The 20224-nt window shown below is 45.6% G+C and overlaps 1 long non-coding RNA gene across 1 annotated transcript; it reads right to left on the bottom strand.

The window, feature by feature from the left end:
* Window positions 1-5397: 5397 nt before the first annotated feature.
* On the bottom strand, window positions 5398-6967 carry LOC138929862 (uncharacterized). The gene is made up of 2 exons (XR_011446067.1): window positions 6213-6967; window positions 5398-5575 (listed from the first exon to the last, which is right to left on the bottom strand). It is a non-coding gene; the product is annotated as an uncharacterized lncRNA (long non-coding RNA).
* Between the last annotated feature and the right edge of the window lie 13257 nt (window positions 6968-20224).

Here is a 20224-nt window from a genome sequence, read left to right as displayed (position 1 = left end):
GGCGAGCCAGAGAAGGGAGGGCTAATTCTTTAAGCTCCGAGACTTTACTGCAAGTGTTTTCAATGGGAATCTTTTCAAAATGCATCAAGTGTCTGGCAGAGGAAGCCCCATCTTGACTCCGTCATTGTCCTGGCCTTGGGGGCTGGAAGGCCATGATGCCGTCCAGACCCTCCAGGGAAACGGGGGCCCTCTGTCTCCCAACAGTGTGGCTCTCCTGTTTCCCCAGTGCTCCCTCCACACTGGTGCCGCTCTTCTTTTCCATTAAAAAAAGCTCTTCCAATTGTGTCCCTTCTCACAGCGTGCAGGACAGCAGGGCACGCGCGGACCATGGGCGCTGGCCGGCTGGCTTCATCCACAAGCTGACGGACAGCATGAAACGGCCCCCAGCCTCCAGGCAAGTGTCTCCTCACCGCCCGGCCGGGCCCAGCCCCAGGGGCACCTCCGGGCAGGTCTTCCCCAGCTCCTTTCCTCGCAGGCTTCTCTGAGAACGACTGCAGGGGGTTAACACTGCAGGGAAGCCTTCTCCGGTCTTCCCGAGCAAGTCTCAGGCCCTTAGGCTGCAAGCCTCATGAGACAGGCTTGCAACAGAGACGTGATCACTGGGTTCTCAGCTTCTGGCCTCCATGACTGTTTAGTGAACTGGAACACAGCATACCTTCTTTCCGTTCCCACTGATCACTTGGTGGCTACACTGGTTCCTGCTCTGGGCTTGGCCAGGGTCAGGCCCTCCTGCTTTGGGCCTGTTCTGGATGTTAGTTCTGGACACTATAGGTTTTACACACCACTTGCAGCCTACCTGTCCTATTTGTTTGCTCTTTAGACCCTTCGCTTGTCACCATGAAGGTTAAAATCCAGCAGAGCCCACTTGAGACAGCGTAAATTTCCAAATTAATGACATTTTAGTGAATGTTTTACTGAAGCTCCTTCCTCCCTCTCTCTCTTCGTCCCTTCCTCTCTTTATTTCCCTTAAAAAAAAAAAAAAAACTCCCAGAAGTCCTGCTCCTGTTGGATTTTACAAGTGATAGCACTTATCCGAGGAGCTCTGGTTGCCTCTTGAGCTTCCTCTTCCTGACCCTTCAGAGGTGTGGGATGCTCTTACCCTGCTCTTTCTCCTTAGCTTTCTGGGCACATCTCTCTCTGCAACCTCTTGCCTCTCTCCTTGCTCCCTCCTCACAATGCTCCCGACGCCCCTTTTCTTTCTCCTCCTCCCTCCATCACAGGCTCCGTCCCAGGCCCACAGCTCCCATTCCCATGCTATGGGGACCACATCCACTCTCCCAGTTGTGTCCAGTACCTTTGTTGTGTTTATTCCTCCCTGTCTCTAGGCCAGCCCTGACTTTTCCCTCCCTCTGTCCCTTTCTCATCATCCCCCTGCTCCCTGTCTTTCTCTCTTCAAAGACCCAAGGTCCAGCCCGCCATCTTCACAGGGTGCTCACACAGGCATCTCAGATTCATCACCCCTAAAACTGAAACTCAGCTTCTCCCTGCATCGCCCCTGGCCCAGATCCCACCGCACAACCTATGCTCTGCTGCCGCCCCCTCCCTCGTTGCCCTCCACGACTCCTCCCTCTCCTTTGCCTCCTTGATGTTTTTCTAATCCATCATTCTTTTCCTCTACACTTCCTGTGCTTCACTCAACCCACATCATCCTTTGCCTAAACTTTTGGAATGTCCACAAAACTGGGGGGGTCTGTGCCTCTATCTTTAGCCCCCTAATCTCTCTTCTAGACTTTCACCAGAATAGTTTTGGTAAAAAAACATTCTGCTGCCTAAAAGCGTTTGCTCTTAGATGTACCCTCATATCCCACAGAGGCCTCCCACACCAGGCACAAGCCTCTGTAGTCCTACCCTTGAGTACCCTGATGCTCCTTTCCCACCTTTTCACTCTGCCTAGTCCTTTAAGATTTAACTCCAAACACCACCTCCTCCAGATGACTTTCCATGACTGCTCCTGCATAAGCTAAGAGCCGTCTGCCAGCCCACAGTGACGTGCATGCTTCTATCATCTTGTCCGCCTAATTCCAGAGAAAGAGGGTCTCCATCCACCCCACTACACCACAAGTTCCTCTAGGCCCAAGGTCAAGGCCCCTGCATCTCATACACCTAGCACAGTGCTTGGTATTTAGGGAACCCATAACAAAGACACACAACACAAGCACACACACAACAATTGTGTGTGGACTGAACTGAACCCACAGGGAAAGAACAGCGTGCCCTTCTTAACCAGATCAGTATGGCCTGTGGAAATCCAGACAGAATATATGAAATCTATCATTCACTTTGCCAAAAAAAAGATGTACTGATTGATTCTCTCAAATCATATGGTTCACTATGCTTCAAAAGAAGGTGGAATCTTTTAGAAATATACTTAGACCATAAAGCAAGCCATAGTCGAAAATCTCTTCAGAGGTGTACAGAGAAAATGTTTTGGCATTCACCTCCTCGGAGTTTGAGGATTTACTTATAAGTTACAGGCATAATGCATAGATTATAAAACCGTTGCAAAAATCAAAATTTTGAGAGAATGAAACAAATATAAGGAGGTTTAATATATTCTTTCCATGCCCCAATTCATCATCTTATGTACCCTCCTCAGTTATAATAAAATGGGAAAATTCTAAATCTTTCTACTGAATGAACGAAACTTTCAATCCAGGCATCACTTTAACTTAAAATGTGGAAAACCCTCAAGCACAAGATGCTTCTGTAGCAGCACTAGGAACAGTTGGGGTCACTACATCTAAGCAAGGGGATGGCTGCAGAGCCCGGGCAGAGCTGGAAGCGCTAGCTTTAGAGCTACAGAGTCCGAGTTCAGTTCCCACCTCCACTGTCCTGTAACTGCGACTTTGGGCAGGTCACTTAACCTCTCTGCCCCTGATCTGTAGAGCGTGAGGAATACGATATGTGCAATCACTCGAGCTAGAACATTTGGGCCACCTAGGACAGAGTGCTCAATAAATGAGTTCCTTTTATACTTATTTACAGAGAGTAACGGAGAGCACAGCCATCAAGGATCATGGAAATGCCTGACTTGACAAAGCCTCTCAAGGCAACTGACATTTTTAGTTTCCCCTCTGCTCCACAGAGGTGGGTCTCTAGCCAGGCACTTTCATGCCTTCCTCCAGAATACATAAGTGTCATCTCATTGTCCTTCCTCTGGGTCTGGGAGCGGGGTTGATCACTTGGCCTAAGCAGGAAATGGACTAGTTAGAAAAGGAGAAAAAGAGACATAGGCAGGGAGGGAAGATCTCAAGGGCAAGACTGGCCACAAAAGCAGTGGTTCCTATTCTTAAGCATCACTCTGCTTTGGATTCCTCATCTGTAAAACCATGACTTGTTGCCTTTTGGGGATTGACGACAGAAGGGCCACCATTCCCTTCCTCTCCCACAGCGGATGCCCCGCCCCCCCACCCCGCGCAGCAGGGCACAAGGACAGGCCACATCCCGAGGCCTCCACCCAGGCCTGGGGCCCACTGAAGCCAGGGGAACGGAAACTTCCCCCAGGTCAACATACAGAGCTGTACTCCCTTTTATCAGCCCCTTTCTATAAATGTCTGATGTCTCAGAGAAAACTTTTATTTGAGTTAGAAATATAACTTTGCTTTATAAGAGATAACAGAAGTTCCTGTTTTCAAGGAAAGAGTTTTCTCGAGCCTTTAAACCCAGTCTAGCTGGGCAACCTCTCAGGAGCCCAGACATTAGACACACTGGGGGCATCTGTCATTGAAATAACTACCCTAAAGGGTTTGTGAGGTGAGGATAGAAAAGGTATCCCTTGCTCACCCCGTGTAAGAGCCACTGATCTCTTCATCACAGGAAGAGGAGCCTGCTCTCGGCAGCAAAGGAACTGTCAAAAAGTCAGGACCAAGGCTGCTTTCTCTGAGGGCCTGCCACGGAGAAGCTACCCCCGACCCCCACCCCCATCCCCCCACCCACTCCGCATCCCCGCACCCACTCCCCACCCCATCCCCCCACCCTCCCTCACCCCCGCTCCCGCCCCGCCCCCTGCGCCAGAGCGGGCACAGCGCCCTCTGCCGGCAGCCAAGGCAACAACACGGGGCCTCCATGCATAGTGGCCCTGACACAGGCACCTCGCTAGTGACCCAGGTCCTCTGGAGGAAGCTGGTCTGGGGGCATCTCAGGACATCCGTGGGAAGGATCCAGACTGAAAATCCTCGAGGGCCCAGGTTTTCAGGAAGGAGCCTCCTCACCGTTTAGTGACAGAAAACTGTGTTCCGGCAAAGCCAGGGAGAGAGACTTGAGGACCCAGGCCTTTCTAGCGTCCCCTACAGGCGACAATACCAGCTGAGAGCACTGCCCGCTGCACAGTGCGTGGAGCTGAAGACCTCAACGTTTGCCGGGGTGAGAAAAATCGAGCCGGGAAAGGTTGGCGGGGCTCTTGGGAGGCAACAGAGAGGGGGATGGAAAGCAGGGACCCCAAGGGAGCTGGCGGAGCAAGCTGGGGAGCACGGGCCCCGCTCCAGCCACTGCTCCCAGGGGAGGGCGGCCGAGGCATTGCTCACTGTCTTCACTCGCGTTCGCAAACTGGGCTGCGCCGGCGAACGCCAGGGGAGCTGTAACAACTCCTGGGGGGCGTGGCTCTGCCCTCCATGCAGTGCTGGCACCGGCTCCTTGCCCAGCTTCTGTTCTCTTTGTAAAGATAGGAAAAGTTGGTTCTCTATGTCTGCCTCTCTATTCCTGCCTGCACCTAGGCTCATCAATACCGTTTTTTCTAGATTCCATATATATATGTTAATCTACTAGTTTTCCTGACTTCACTCTGTATGACAGCCTCTCCACTCCTGGGCATATACCCTGAGAAAACCTTAATTCAAAAAGACACATGTACCTCAGTGTTCATTACAGCACTATTTACAATAGCCTGAACATGGAAGCAACCTAGACGTCCATCAATAGATGAACGGTAACGAAAATGGGGTACATATATACAGCTGAGTATTACCTTTAATGTTGTTCCTTTTTCTGGCTAGGTAATACTCCGCTGTATAATGTACCCCATTTTCGTTACCGTTCATCTATTGATGGACGTCTAGGTTGCTTCCATGTTCAGGCTATTGTAAATAGTGCTGTAATGAACACTGAGGTACATGTGTCTTTTTGAATTGAGGTTTTCTCAGGGTATATGCCCAGGAGTGGAATTGCTGGGTCACATGGTAGTTCCATTTTTTAGTTTCTTAAGGAATTTCAGTAGTGTTCTGCATAGTGACTGTATCAATTTACATTCCCACCAATACTATAGGAGGGTTCCCTTTTCTCCATACCCTTTCCAGCATTTATTGTTTGCAGATTCTTTGATGATGGCCATTCTGACTGGTGTGAGATGACACCTCATTGTAGTTTTGATTTGCATTTCTCTAATAATGAGTAATGTTCAGCATCTTTTCAAGTGTTTATTAGCCATCTGTATGTCTTCTTTGGAGAAATGTCTGTTTAGGTCTTTTGCCCATTTTTTGATGGGTTGTTTGTTTATTTTGGAGATTAATCCTTTGTCAGTTGCTTCATTTGCAAATATTTTCTCCCATCATGAGGGTTGTCTTTTCGCTTTATCAGTTTCCTTTGAGAAGGAGAGGGTGAGACAAATTAGAGAGTACCACTGACATATACACACGACCATGTGTAGAACAGCTAGCTAGTGGGAAGCTTTGGTGTCACACAGGGAGCTCAGCTCTGTGATGACCTAGAGGGTAGGATAGAGGAGACAGAGGCTCAAGAAGGAGGGGGCATATATGTACTTGTAGCTGATTCATGTTGTTGCACAGCAGAAACCAACACAACAGTGTAGAGCAATTATCCTCCAATTAAAAAATAAATAAATGAAATTAAAGATGGGAAAAGGCCTGGGAGAGGCACAGAACACCGCTTCCAGTGGTGGTGAAACGGATCCCATTGGCCCATTAAGGCCGAAATGGGGATGGAGTGTGTGAAAGAGACTGTGGGGGAAGATGGGGCTACGCTAGGGGCTGAGAATAGAAAAGACACTCCAGAGAGGACACAGAGGGAAATAAACCCAATCCCTCTCTACTGCTGTGTGACCTACACTTTGTTGATGGCATCGGGCGAGATAAGTGGGACAACAGCTTGTCTACCTCCCTGGCCAAGCCTGGGCCTGGGACCCTGGTGGCTCTGGGGAGCACCCTCTCACCCCCAGGTGGCAGCCGTCCAAAGACAGAGGACTCGGGGCCTCTCCTCACCTGCCTTCTTTGTGGTGGTGACACGAGTCCCACGTGGCTTCCTGGCCATGGTGCCTGGCTCCTGGGCTCCTGGGTGCCTGGGTGAGGTGGGGAGATCTGTCTGCACCCCATTGCCCTCTTGTGCTGGGAAGCGGCCGCAGCATACGTGGCGTTCCCCATGGGCCCAGAACTTTCTTTTCCTGAGCCTGGAACCTACATTGCCAGCTGTCAAGGCTTCTGGGTGCCTTCCTGGCTTCTTCCCCGGCCCGAAAGCTCTTCTGAGACCCCTGCCAAAAGCTGGGCCTCCCAGACCTCGGCGATCTGGAAAGGAACCGCTAATTTCACTTGAAAGAGAAAGGTGGTTGTGCTGGACTGTTTGTGGGCAGTGCTGAACTCAGCAAACAACTCGGGCGTCTCTCAGAGGGATGCCTCCTCCTCTGAGAAGAGCTCAGAAAAAGGCAGAATGAAACTGCTGGAGTCGCCCCCAAGGACATAACGTGGACGGGGGTGCCTCGGAGGCTCTGTGTAGTGCAGACGATCTATGGGTTTTGTTTGCTGAGACTCCCTGCCCCCACTGGCTGCCAGGATGATCCGTCCACAATGTAGGTCTGCTAGTGTGACCCCTGCCCCATTTATAGTCTTTTAATTCCCACGCACAGTTCTTGAGATTCATGTGAAACTGACATATGGGCCCCCCTATTCCAAGTTCATAATGACACCCCAACACCCATTCCTATTTCAGTCTCTCTCAATACTTTGTGGTTTCCCCAGTGCCTGAAGATGTCCTAGCCTGGCAATGACCTGGAATGCAGGGAAGCTTGTCCTTTAAGTGTGGCTCAAAGTGCCTCAGTGGTCAGCTGAGCTTGTGTGAGGATGATGGATTTGAACCTGAACCAGGATGAGCGGAGGGGATGCTCCCTGGCAGAGCCTAATTCTTAAAAATGTGGGATCGGCTCTACCTCACAGAGAAATAATGCGTCAGTCAAGATCCCAAGTTCCTGGGCCAAAGAGCTAGCTACGATCTTAACGTTGGTGGTACATAGGTCCAGTGAGACCTGCAGGTACATTTTGTTTGGCCTCATATTTTCAAATCCTTAAGCCTCCTTTTTAAAATCGGGAGATTTCACATTAAACTCTGCTTTTCTACTTGCTTTGAAAAAACTGGAAGAACTGTAACATAAGACTCACAGTCTTGCATGGCAACAGTTGGGCTCCAGTCTGAGACAGTTCCTTCCAGTCACCTGTGCACACCTTCTCCCAGTTAGGCCACCAGCCTGGCCCAGCCCCAAAGCATGTCTGCAATCGTTTTAGCTTGAAAAAAATTCTTAAAACTTTGTGGTGGAAGCCATGTTATATGTTCACAGAATCTTCTATTTTCTTCTTCCTCTTCTTGTTAAAACCACTCTAACCAACTCTCTTGCACTTAAGCAGGGCTGTGTAACTAGTTCTACCAGGGGGTTCCAAGTAGAAGTGCCACATGTCAGCTCCGGGCAACAAAAAGATTCTTGGAGGCCATGTGTTACATGGGCAGAGTCACAAAAGAAGCGGTAGCTCTCGGGACTTCCCTGGCTTAGACTCCGCTTCTGCTGCAGGGGATGCGGGTTCCACATGCTGCATGGCAAGGCCAAAAAAAGAAAGAAAAACAAACGATGTGTCTCTGGAGAATCAGACTTTGCTTGGGAGAAAAGCAAAACCATTGAGATTTCAGGGTTTGTTTGTTAAGAAACAAAGCACAGTTTATCCTGACTGATGTAAGTGCAGTGACCAAAATCACATCTTATTAATCAGGCAGTTTGCTTATTACATGATAATAAAGCATAAAATCCTTTGCACTCTGGTCATGAGTGTATCCATTTAACAGAGACTGTTAACACTGGCAATGTCTGGAATGGAACTCGATGCTGAGCAGCGCCGTCCCCCATCCTGGTCAGGTCCTGTTCATAGTTCCCCTGATGGCGGGATCGGGTTAGGAAGGCGCAGCATTGACTAACTCAAGCATTTCAGGAAGGGATTATATCAGGACGCTCTTTTTCTGACCAGTCATTCCTTACATTCCTGTACTTTTTCTAATAGCGGTGTTGCTATTGATTTTGCCAGCATCCATGCTAACTTCTGTCATTTTTATACAAAAATTAATGAAGCCAGATGCACCATTGGAAACCAGTAAGCATCACTTAATGAACACTTCTAAATGGTGATACTCCTATGCTGACTGTACATTACAGAGCAATTTTCCATATAGAAATGAGATGTATACTCACATGTGTGAAAAGCAAGCAACAACAGACTTTTTTAAAGGAAGAAAAAGAAAAGAAGAAATCAATCCACATGGTACATAACTTCTCCGTTAAGCATGTGCTGTACCTCCCTCTTCCTGGGAGTTGACCTCATTCAGTCACAAACAAACATGGAAAGACAAGTGAAAATAAGACCCAGGCACTCATCAGAGAGATCTAAAAATAACTACTGGAGCAGGTTGCACATATCAAATGTTGCATGCACCACGAAGAAACTTTGCATACTATCTTTTTAAAGAAAGAGCAGTCACTCCTTCAGAATCTCACTGGAACTTTGGACAAAGATTTCCACAATTCAGATTTGAGAGATCAGGACTTTCAGCAGAATACTGCATGAATGTAGGATCATAGAAGGGAATCGTTAATTTTTTAATAACCTTTTGATTTAAAACAGTTTTTTTTTTCCCTTTTGGGGCCACGTTGTGTGACATGTGGGATCTTAGTTCCTAGATCAGGGATCAAACCCATGCCCCTGCCATTGAGAACACAGACTCTTAACCACTGGACCCCCAAGGAAGTCCCTAGAACCATTTTAATGTACAGAAAAGTTGCTAAGAGAGTAGAGAGAGTACCCACACCCATTTCCCCTCATTGTTAATATCTTACATTATGGTACATTTGCCACAACTAATGAATCAATATTGGTATGTTATTATTAACTAAAGCCTACACTGTATTCACATTTCCTCACTTTTCACCTTTTTTCTCTTCCAGGATCCCATAGTATGTTTACTCATCCTTTCTCCTTGGGCTCCTCTAGAGTGTGATCGTTTCTCAGACTTTGCTTGTTTTTGATCAGCTTGGCAGTTTGGAGGAGGGACTGATCAGGTATTTTGCAGAATGTTCCCCAATTGGGATTTGTTTGATGATTTTCCTCATGATGAAACTGGGCTCATGGATTTGGGGGAGGAAAACCACAGAGATAAGGGGCCATTCTCGTCCTGTCCTATTAAGAGTACATATTATGAACAGAACTTCTCACTGTTGATGTTGACCTTGATCATCTGGCTGAGAGTGTTTGTCAGGCCTCTTTCCTGGACAGTTCCTCTTTTCCACCTTTCTGTATTGTCCTCTTTGGAAGGAAGCACATACTTCTTTGCACAGCACACACTTAAGAAATGGGGAGTAACGCTCTACCTCCTTGGGGGTGTCTACATAACTTGGGATTCTTTTGCACAGATTTGTCTGCCCTCTCCTGTTTCTTTATGTAGTCAATCACTGACAGTAGTATGCTGCTGCTGCTGCTAAGTCGCTTCAGTCGTGTCCGACTCTGTGCGATCCCATGGACGGCAGCCTACCAGGCTCCCCCATCCCTGGGATTCTCCAGGCAAGAGTACTGGAGTGGGTTGCCATTGCCTTCTCCAGACATTAGTATGGACTGAGGGATATTTGTTATCCTTTGGATTATGAGCCAATACTACTTTGTTTTGCTGCTCGAACCATTCCAGACTTGGCCACTGGAAGCTCTCTCAGTTGGCTCCTGTGTCCCTTGGACATACCTCATCATTGTTCTTTTGGGGAGCACATCCTTCTGACACTGCAAGATACTCAAGAGTCAACTCGGGTATTCCCTGTCCCAGTCCTAGAATCGGTCCTTTTTCCAAGGAGCCCTGGTTCCTCTCAGTACAGAATGCTGTTAGAAATGAATAATCTTTAAAGTGTCATAATGGTATGGTACTTTTAAAAAGTTTATCTTTTAGATATACATGTGTGTGAAAGTTGCTCAGTTGTGTGCAACTCTTTGTGACCCCATGGACTACATAGACCATGGAATTCTCCAGGCCAGAATACTGGAGTGGGTAACCTTCCCTTCTCCAGGGGATCTTCCCAACCCAGGGTTCAAACCCAGGTCTCCCACATTGCAGGTGGATTCTTTACCAGCTGAGCCACAAAATGACCTATTCGATTTGCTTCAAAAGAACATGGAAATGGGAGATGTGAATGGGAGTGTGGATGAAACAGGATAGGTCATGAGCTGATAAATACTGGAGCTGGGTGGTGTCCCTTCAATACTCCTATGTTCACATGCACTTGAAATGTACCTTAATACAGCTGTTTGTTTTTTTTTTAACAAAGGAGTAAACTTGATAGGGTTAATATTTGCTCATTGAATCAGGTATTTAATAGGAGCTATCAACAGCGAGCACAACTTTGACTTTCTATATTTATATTTTTAAATGCTAATTCCTAAGCATGAAATAGGTGGCTCCTAAATAGCAGAGAAAAATATAAGCTGGGCTCGATAAAAATGGCACCTCCAGCAACTGGTTTGCAGACATAAAAGTTGTCAGTAGGACATGGGGCAGCTTTGTTACACTTGTTTTTAAGTGTTTACAGCTCATAGTTACGTCTTTAAATCCTAAACATGCACACACACACACACTTGGTTTGTGTCTATGACAAATTGTTCAGTATATTCATAAAGAGTAGGGATTTTTTTTTCAATTCTACGAGGCCAAAATCTCTGGGCCTGTCTTTGCCTGGAGAGTCCTCTGGATCAGCCATCTCCCACTACCATTCAAAACGTATCTGAGCTGCTCTATGGTGATAGCAGGGAGCCACACTGCATTAATGAAGTACAAGCATCAATAAAAATTGTTTTATAGTAACCTGGGAGATGTACTGGAAAGAGCCATGATTTTTAAGAATATTTGCTTCTGTGTTCTTCCTTTTTTTATTTAACCAACATCCAAGTACCTAGTATGTGGAAACAGTATGCTAAATCCTGGGAATACAATAATAAATAAGTGGATAAGCCCCGGAAGTGCTTACAGGAAAGAAATTTAGCATTTTTGAAGTGGCATCTGGCAGCAAAACTCAGGAAATAACAGATTGGGGGGCCCAGACAAGAGAGAGTTGGGAAAGGCAGGATGCGGGGGACCAGATGACCTCAGGGATACAGGGGGCTATGGGCAATGAGGAGCTGAGGCCAACAGTGGCAGTCACTGTTCAGTGCCCGGATGCAGCAGTGGGCGAGGTGCTGTTCACAGCGCAGGGACTGGAGAGGGGCACATCTGCAAGGGAAAATGGGAGACGATTCTGGTGTGATGAGATGCCTGTGGACTTGCAGATGGAGACATTTGTAGACAGGAACATACCCAGGCCTCGAACTCCAGGACAAAGTTTAGCAAAGAAGCTGTGACTAGAAAGGTAGGGGTGCTTATTTTTCTTGCTAGCATTTGAAAAGTATTTCATTAAGATCTAAATTTTACGCTCCAGCTCGTTGCCTGTACTAACTTTGTTACCTGTATTTCAGAGTCTTCTGTGCAGCTTAGTGTGTGCTCATTCTGTGAAAGCTCCATGGATTCTTGTTAACAGTGAATCTGCTTTCTAAATCTAATGCCTATCAATAATGCCTTTTTAGTTATACCAGTACCTCCCCTTTAATTTTGTCTTTTAATTTTATTTCAGTCAAAGACTGAAAGACACAATAAAGTCTTTTTTTTTTTCCTATTGCAGTTCCATTAATATGGTCTTTCTGGGTTTGCTTTTCACTTTTGATTCTGTGTAATTGCTTCTACACAGGTTCACAATCTGTCATCCCTGTACTGGAACCGCTTACAAACATAAGGACTCCTGATGCATTGATTGCTTTTTGCCTGTAATTCTACCTTGCAGGGAGGCCTACTTTTTGTTTATTTGCAGATCAGTTTCTGTCCAGCCCTTTATTTTTTAGTGTCTAAAGCAAAGGACACCATAGGTAAAAGCACGTAATTGTTAAGATCCATCCTTGAATCTTTTTACTATGGGTGTGCGTTTACTCTATTTATACATAATATTAAATTAAGTTGGTTTCCTGACACATGCTATGGTTTTTTCTTAAGGTTTTGCTGTTTCTGCCTCCCACTGAATGGCACTGTGTTACTTCCTTTTATCTTCCACAGTGATGTAAACATGATATGGCCTGTGTTTTTGTAATTAAACAATTTTTATAAAAGTCATACACTATAGACAAATCAGAAAGCAAAGATAAGCAAAATGAAAAGAAACATATTCAGAATCCTACTTACTCATAGATGCCCCCCGTAAACATGTTTGTATTTCTTTTCCCAAATGTCTTCCAAGAGGATAAGCACATCTGTACACACACACACCGGAATCTTCTAGAGATGTCATGCTTCTCATGGCTACTTCACCTTTGCCTCCTTTTGTTCACTCATCAATTACCCAAATACATGTTTTTTTTTTGGGGGGGGGGGTTCCCTGGTGGCTCAGTGGTAAAGAATCTGCCTGCAATGCAGGAGACGTAGGTTTGATCCCTGGGTCAGGAAGATCCCCTGGAGGAGGGCGTGGCAACCCACTCCAGTTCTCTTGCCTGGAGAATCCCATGAACAGAGGAGCCTGGTGGATTGCAGTCTCTAGAGTTGCACAGTCAGACATGACAGAAGTGACTCAGCAGCAGCAGTATTTTCTAATGCTGTCCTCCCAGACAGGCAGGAAGCAGTCTAAGGTCAGGGATCTCACCTATTTTGTTTATTCTTAAATGCCAAGCTGCCTGCCAATCATTTAGTGCCTTTCTGGGGGCACTTTCTCCTAACTCCAGTTTTAAAAACACATTAAAACACACACACAAACTTTCCCAACATTTGCTCCTAGCAGGGCTCTTCTCAGCTCAGGTTCCATGTACTGTGCTGTATCTGTGACCCATAGCAGGCATGCACCATAGCTCCGTGGATAGCATAGTCTCCTCAGCTTCTTTCCCAATGGTTTGCTGGGCGGGGGGTTAGAATTGATATCACTGAAGGAAAAAGCAACAGGTAGAGCTTGGCCAAGCCATGAATGACCATACTTCATGGGGAGCAGGGTATATTGACAAAATTAAACCCTGAGGGGCTTTTGCTTGTGTTTATAAGTGTTCTGAGGCTGATCCAGGGAATGGGGAGGGCCCCAGGGTAGGGGGTTTTCCTGGTGGCTCAGATGGTAAAGAATCTGCCTGCAATGCTGGAGACCCCGGTTCGATCCCTGGGTCGAGGAGGGCATGGCAACCCACTCCCGTATTCTTGGCTGGAGAATTCCATGGACAGAGGAGCCTGGCAGGCTACAGTCCATAGGGTCACAGAGAGTCGGACACGGCTAAGTGACTAAAACACACACACACACACACACACACACACCAGGGTAGGGAGGACACACAAACCTTGGCGGACAGTTTGCTTCCTCTCTTTCACAATGTGACATTTCCCATTTTTTCCAGCAGCTTGATGGAATTGAACCTTTTGAGACAAAAGATTCATTTTCTTTTCCCCTTAAGTCTTAAAGTTCTCCCCTCAGTGCTGACAGCACCCCTAAAGCCAGAGAAGGTGGCCCCATAACACCTGAGTTGCCTCCAAGCACACCAGGGGGAGTGGGCAAGCTTGTCCTGAGGACGTCCTCATTGTGGAGAGCTGCTTTCAGGGTTCAAGTTCACCAAGCTGTTGGACAAAACAGGGAAAACATCAGGAATCCTCAACCTAGGAGGGCTTATAAATATAAGCAAGTCCCAGCATCACACTGTAAATACCGCCCCAGAAACTTAAAACTACTTCATTTACTCAGCCAACTGTGACTACAGTTCCTTATGTAGTTTGCAAATGAAGCGCTTTTCCTCTCATAATCACTGTTCCTAGTCGTGATGTTTAATTTCTGATATTATTACAGAAGGGCATGGCCTTTTCATGCTTAGAGAGAGTCTGTATCGTCAGGCCACCCAAAATGGCTGTTGTGTTGCTCTCTGTACATCCCCTGCTTGGACGGTGCCTGCTGCATCTGATCTTTAGGTCAAACATTTCCACCTGATAGCTTATCAAAGGGGAGGTGAGGGACATGCCCCTCAGCTGGTTTCCATGGTAACTGATGAGCCAACCTGATGTCAGTTTCGGCTGTAACCCAGACCCTCCCTCTCTCTGGAGGAGCGTAGCGTAGCCTGCTGCCATGTTCTGCCCACTGTCTTTTGCTGCGCATGCAGGTGGTTGTTCCAGGACCTTGCTTCAGACAGGTACGCTCCCCCAGCCGTTAAACCATGTCTCTGTCGCTGACTCCGGGCCATTTCTTTGGTCTTGAAGCTGGGCAAGTGCAGGCCTTGTAGGCCTGTGGAGTGCAGCCCAATTGGCAGAGCCGCCACGAGACCAAGCAAATGCCCATGAGCACCGAGATGTTGGGAAATAAGGACGGGGGAATGGAAAGTTGCCAGGCGTCACCTAGCTTGGGGCCTGAAAATTTCAGGGGTGATTCTGAAAGTTACGGGGTGTCACCTAGCTTGTGGGGCCTGAAAGTTCCAGATGGTAAAGAATCTGCCTGCAATCTGCCTGATAGTTGCAGGGGAAATCTTGGGGTGGCCGTTCAGTAGCATGTGGGGCCCTGGGGTGGCTGTCCTTGATGAATGAGAGGCCAAGAGGGTACTGAGGACTCATAGACACCCCAAGGCCACAGCAGAGATATTGGCATCATTATGGTGGGAAAATAAAGTGGCTGCAGCTGTGGGCTGGCAGGTGCACACAGCTTTATATTGAGAAAGGCCGTGGAGACTGAGCTAATAGCTGAGGTGAAGGTCAACTTGAATGCTGATTCTTGTTCCTCTGAAAGTGAAGCACATGCATGTAAGTGACATGTATTATTGTATATTACTGTTATTTGCTTATACTGATTTGGCTTTTTAGAAACTGAAAAAAAAAAAATCCCTGAAAGTGTCCAAGATGGGATTCTTTTGACTTTCTAAAACTGGTTTTTCCATATGCCCTCAGAGGAAGTTAGCTTTCTAGAAGGAATAGGTGTTTCTCTTCCTGTGACTTTGCAATATATGTGATCTACCTGGGCTATCTGGAACTATAATCATCTATGATCCCAGAGTGAAGAGAAAAAAAAAGAGGACTTTTAATTTTAAGAATTATTTTTATCTTTTATTGTTTTAATTGATGTATAGTTGATTTACAATGTATTAGTTTCGGGTGTATAGCAAACTGACTGAGGTATACATAAATCTATTCTTTTTCAGGTTCTTTTTCATTAGTTTATTTACAAGATATTGAATATAGTTCCTTGTGCTATACAGTAGGACCTTGTTGTTCATCTGCTTTATATATAGTAGCTTGGGTCTGTTAATCCCAAACTCCTAATATATCCCACCTCCCCTTTCTCCTTTGGTTGCTATAAATGTTTTCTATGTCTGAGAGCCTCTTTGTTTTATAAATAAGTTCACTTGTGTCATTTTTATGGATTCCACTTAAAAGTGATATCATATGATATTTGTCTTTCTCTGACTTATTTCACCTAGTATGATGATCACTAGGTCCGTCTATATTGCTGCAGGTGGCATTATTTCACTCAAAAAGGTATTTTTACATTTTAGCAGGAAAACTGAGATCTCTTTCTCTATATAGATAATTGTATGCCTATGCCTACCTTTTAAAGTGTCTCAGTCTCCAAATGGCATTGCCAAGATGGGTTCATAGACGGACTGTTTAATTGGTGTAAAAGAAATTTAACATTTGTGTAAATTCTCAGAAATATAAAAGACTGGCTTAAATAAATTTCAGGTTCATGTGGCCTGAGAAATACTCAGTACTTACTGAATATCTAGTATTGAAGCTAGCTAGCTTAAGCTTGTTAGTTTGATTAATATAGACCTGTCTTTAGAGTCATCAGTGGTATACTTTTTAAAAAATAATTTGATTTGGCTGTGCTGGGTTTTGTTGCTGCACAAGCTTTTCTCTGGTTGTGGCAAATGAACTGCTTATTGCTATGGCTTCTCCTGTTGCAGAGCACAGGCTCTAGAATGTTTGGGCTTCAGTAGCTGCAGTAGCAGAGAAGGTGACGGCCCCCCACTCCAGTACTCTTGCCTGGAAAACTCCATGGACAGAGGAGCCTGGTGGGCCGCAGTCCATGGGGTCGCTAAGAGTTGGACACGACTGAGAGACTTCCCTTTCACTTTTCACTTTCATGCATTGGAGAAGGAAATGGCAACCCACTCCAGTGTTCTTGCCTGGAGAATCCCAGGGACGGGGGAGCCTGGTAGGCTGCCGTCTATGGGGTCGCACAGAGTCGGACACGACTGAAGCGACTTAGCACCAGCAGCAGCAGCAGCTGCTGCTGTATGTGGGCTCAGAAATTGCAGCTCACAGGCTCCAGAGCGCTGGTTCAATAGTTGTGGCCCATGGGCTTAGATGCTCCATGGCATGTGAATCTTCCCAGACCAGGGATTGAACCCATGTCTCCTGCATTGGCAGGTAAATTCTTTACCACTGAGTCAACAGGGAAGCCCATCAGTGCTAACACTTCTGTTGTACCTAAGTTTAGTGAAAGTGAAGTCGCTCAGTTGTGTCCGACTTTGCGACCCCATGGACTGTAGCCTACCAGGCTCCTCCATCCATGGGATTTTCTAGGCAAGAATACTGGAGTGGGTTACCATTTCCTTCTCCAGATCTTCCCGACCCAGGGTTTGAACCCGGGTCTCCCAGATTGTAGGCAGATGCTTTACCATCTGAGCCACCAGGGAAGTCTCTGTACCTAAGTTTACTAGAGAGTAAATAACACCTTATTACATCTGTTGAAAATTTTTCAGCAAGGAAAATAACAATATGATGAAAGTTTAAGTAAACATAAGTGAGATAAAACTTTTAGGTAAATGCTATAGTAATAAATATGTTTTGGGAATGAGAGAGTTAATTCTTAGGTAGGTTGATAAGGAGTCTGGGGCCCTCCAGGAGAAAGGGATCCAGGAATCTTGAGGAGAAAAAGGACAAACTTTTTCTTAAACTCTGAGTTGTTATGACAACAATCTTGAAAACTAACTTTCTTTAAGCCCAGAGCAAATGATTACACAGAAAACAACTCATCTTGCTCAATGTTTTTCTTTAAACTCTGTACTAATGATTATATAACAACAATGGACCTAACAGAAGCAGAAGATATTAAGAAGAGGTGGCAAGAATACATGGAAGAACTGTACAAAAAAGATCTTCACGACCCAGATAATCATGATGGTGTGATCACTCACCTAGAGCCAGACATTCTGGAATGTGAAGCCAAGTGGGCCTTAGGAAGCATCACTACGAGCAAAGCTAATGGAGGTGATGGAATTCCAGTTGAGCTGTTTCAAATCCTGAAAGATGATGCTGTGAAAGTGCTGCACTCAATATGCCAGCACATTTGGAAAACTCAGCAGTGGCCACAGGACTGAAAAAGGTCAGTTTTCATTCCAATTCCAAAGAAAGGAAATGCAAAAGAATGCTCAAACTACCACACAATTGCACTCATCTCACATGCTAGTAAAGTAATGCTCAGAATTCTCCAAGCCAGGCTTCAGCAATACATGAACCGTGAACTCCCTGATGTTCAAGCTGGTTTTAGAAAAGGCAGAGGAACCAGAGATCAAATTGCCAACATCCGCTGGATCATGGAAAAAGCAAGAGAGTTCCAGAAAAACATCTATTTCTGCTTTATTGACTATCCCAAAGCCTTTGACTGTGTGGATCACAATAAACTGTGGAAAATTCTGAAAGAGATGGGAATACCGGACCATCTAACCTGCCTCTTGAGAAATCTGTATGCAGGTCAGGAAGCAACAGTTAGAACTGGACATGGAACAACAGACTGGTTCCAAATAGGAAAAGGAGTACATCAAGGCTGTATATTGTCACCCTGCTTATTTAACTTCTATGCAGAGTACATCATGAGAAACGCTGGACTGGAAGAAACACAAGCTGGGATCAAGATTGCCAGGAGAAATATCAATAACCTCAGATATGCAGATGACACCACCCTTATGGCAGAAAGTGAAGAGGAGCTAAAAAGCCTCTTGATGAAAGTAAAAGAGGAGAGTGAAAAAGTTGGCTTAAAGCTCAACATTCAGAAAACAAAGATCATGGCATCTGGTCCCATCACTTCATGGGAAATAGATGGGGAAACAATGGAAACAGTGTCAGACTTTATTTTTTTGGGCTCCAAAATCACTGCAGATGGTGACTGCAGCCACGAAATTAAAAGACGCTTACTCCTTGGAAGAAAAGTTATGACCAACCTAGATAGTATATTCAAAAGCAGAGACATTACTTTGCCGACTAAGGTCTATCTAGTCAAGGCTATGGTTTTTCCTGTGGTCATGTATGGATGTGAGAGTTGGACTGTGAAGAAGGCTGAGCGCCAAAGAATTGATGCTTCTGAAGTGTGGTGTTGGAGAAGACTCTTGAGAGTCGCTTGGGCTGCAAGGAGATCCAACCAGTCCATTCTGAAGGAGATCAACCCTGGGATTTCTTTGGAAGGAATGATGCAAAAGCTGAAACTCCAGTACTTTGGCCACCTCATGCAAAGAGTTGACTCATTGGAAAAGACTCTGATGCTAGGAGGGATTGGGGGCAGGAGGAGAAGGGGACGACCGAGAATGAGATGGCTGGATGGCATCATGGACTCGATGGACGTGAGTCTGAGTGAACTCCGGGAGATGGTGATGGACAGGGAGGCCTGGCGTGCTGCGATTCATGGGGTCGCAAAGAGTCGGACACGACTGAGCAACTGAACTGATCTTGCTCAAGGACATGTTTCTCCTTAATAGGAACCTTCTGACTAATCTTATGTGGGAGTGGGTCTGGTAAGACCTTTCTTTAGTTAGTTCTAATCTTGTTAATTTAAGATATATGTCGTGGGAGTGGGTCTGGTAAAAGTATATAAGGCCTTGAGAAGACTAGCGAGTGGGGTCACTCTCCGCCCCCCTTCTGATGTCCATGTCAGAAGCTTTTTCTGTCCCTTTTATACTCTAATAAAACTCTGCTATACAAAAGCTCTTGAGTGATCAAGTTTGGTCCCTGGTCCTGAAGCTAAATCTTCTTCTTTGGAGATCACGAATCTGACATCGTTCACTGTCAGCTATCAGGAATGTCTATCTAAAATAGTCTTTCCAACAAATACTGTATGTGTGTTAGTCACTCAGTTGTGTCCAACTGTTTGCAACTCCATGGACTGTAGCCCACCGGGCTCCTCTATCCATGGAATTCTCCAGGCAGGAATACTGGAGAGGGTTGCCATGCCCTTCTCCAGGGGATCTTTCTGACCTGGGGATCAAACCCAGGTCTCCCACATTGCAGGCACATTCTTTACCATTTGAGCTCGCAAATATATGGTTCAGAATGGGGGTACACATGCATACCCGTGGCCGATTCATGCTGATGTATGGCAAAAACCATCACAATATTGTAATTATCCTCCAATTAAAATAAATAATTAAAAAAATAGTCTTTCCAGATTTTGGTAACTTGATACTAAACCAAGTTAAATGGAGAGAATTCATTCATTACCTGCATCATTTCAAATAGGATAAAATAGTGGAACATTAATTGCTGGGTGGGTCTAAGTTTACCTACCTTTGCTTTCTTAGAGGAAGATGAGAGCATAAGTTTTCTAATCAGTAAATGTTGGTATGATGAACAGTTCAGTTACTTGCTTCTTGATTTTCGCCAGTGATTAACGTTGCAAGGGTTAAGATTATCATTGGTTATAATTCTAGTTATCATAACCAAGTTTCTTTAGTGATTACATTATAATCAGGTGTCTGTGCCTTTTAAAGTCTTTTGTTATTTATAGGCAGTTATTTTACTCTGATGCTTTTGCAAAAATGCTTCATTTTCAAGATGATATACATAGGAAGCCCTTTTTGACAAATGCAGGTCTCTGATAAGTTTCAGATCATACAGCTGAAGTGGGTCAGATAGTGAAAAATCCTAATGGAAAACTTGAGGCTTCATAAAAAGTTATCAAATAGTTACTGTG

The sequence above is a fragment of the Ovis canadensis genome, chromosome X (assembly GCF_042477335.2).
Source record: "Ovis canadensis isolate MfBH-ARS-UI-01 breed Bighorn chromosome X, ARS-UI_OviCan_v2, whole genome shotgun sequence".
In the NCBI taxonomy this organism is placed as follows: Eukaryota; Metazoa; Chordata; class Mammalia; order Artiodactyla; family Bovidae; genus Ovis; species Ovis canadensis.
This window is presented reverse-complemented; position numbering and strand designations above follow the sequence as displayed.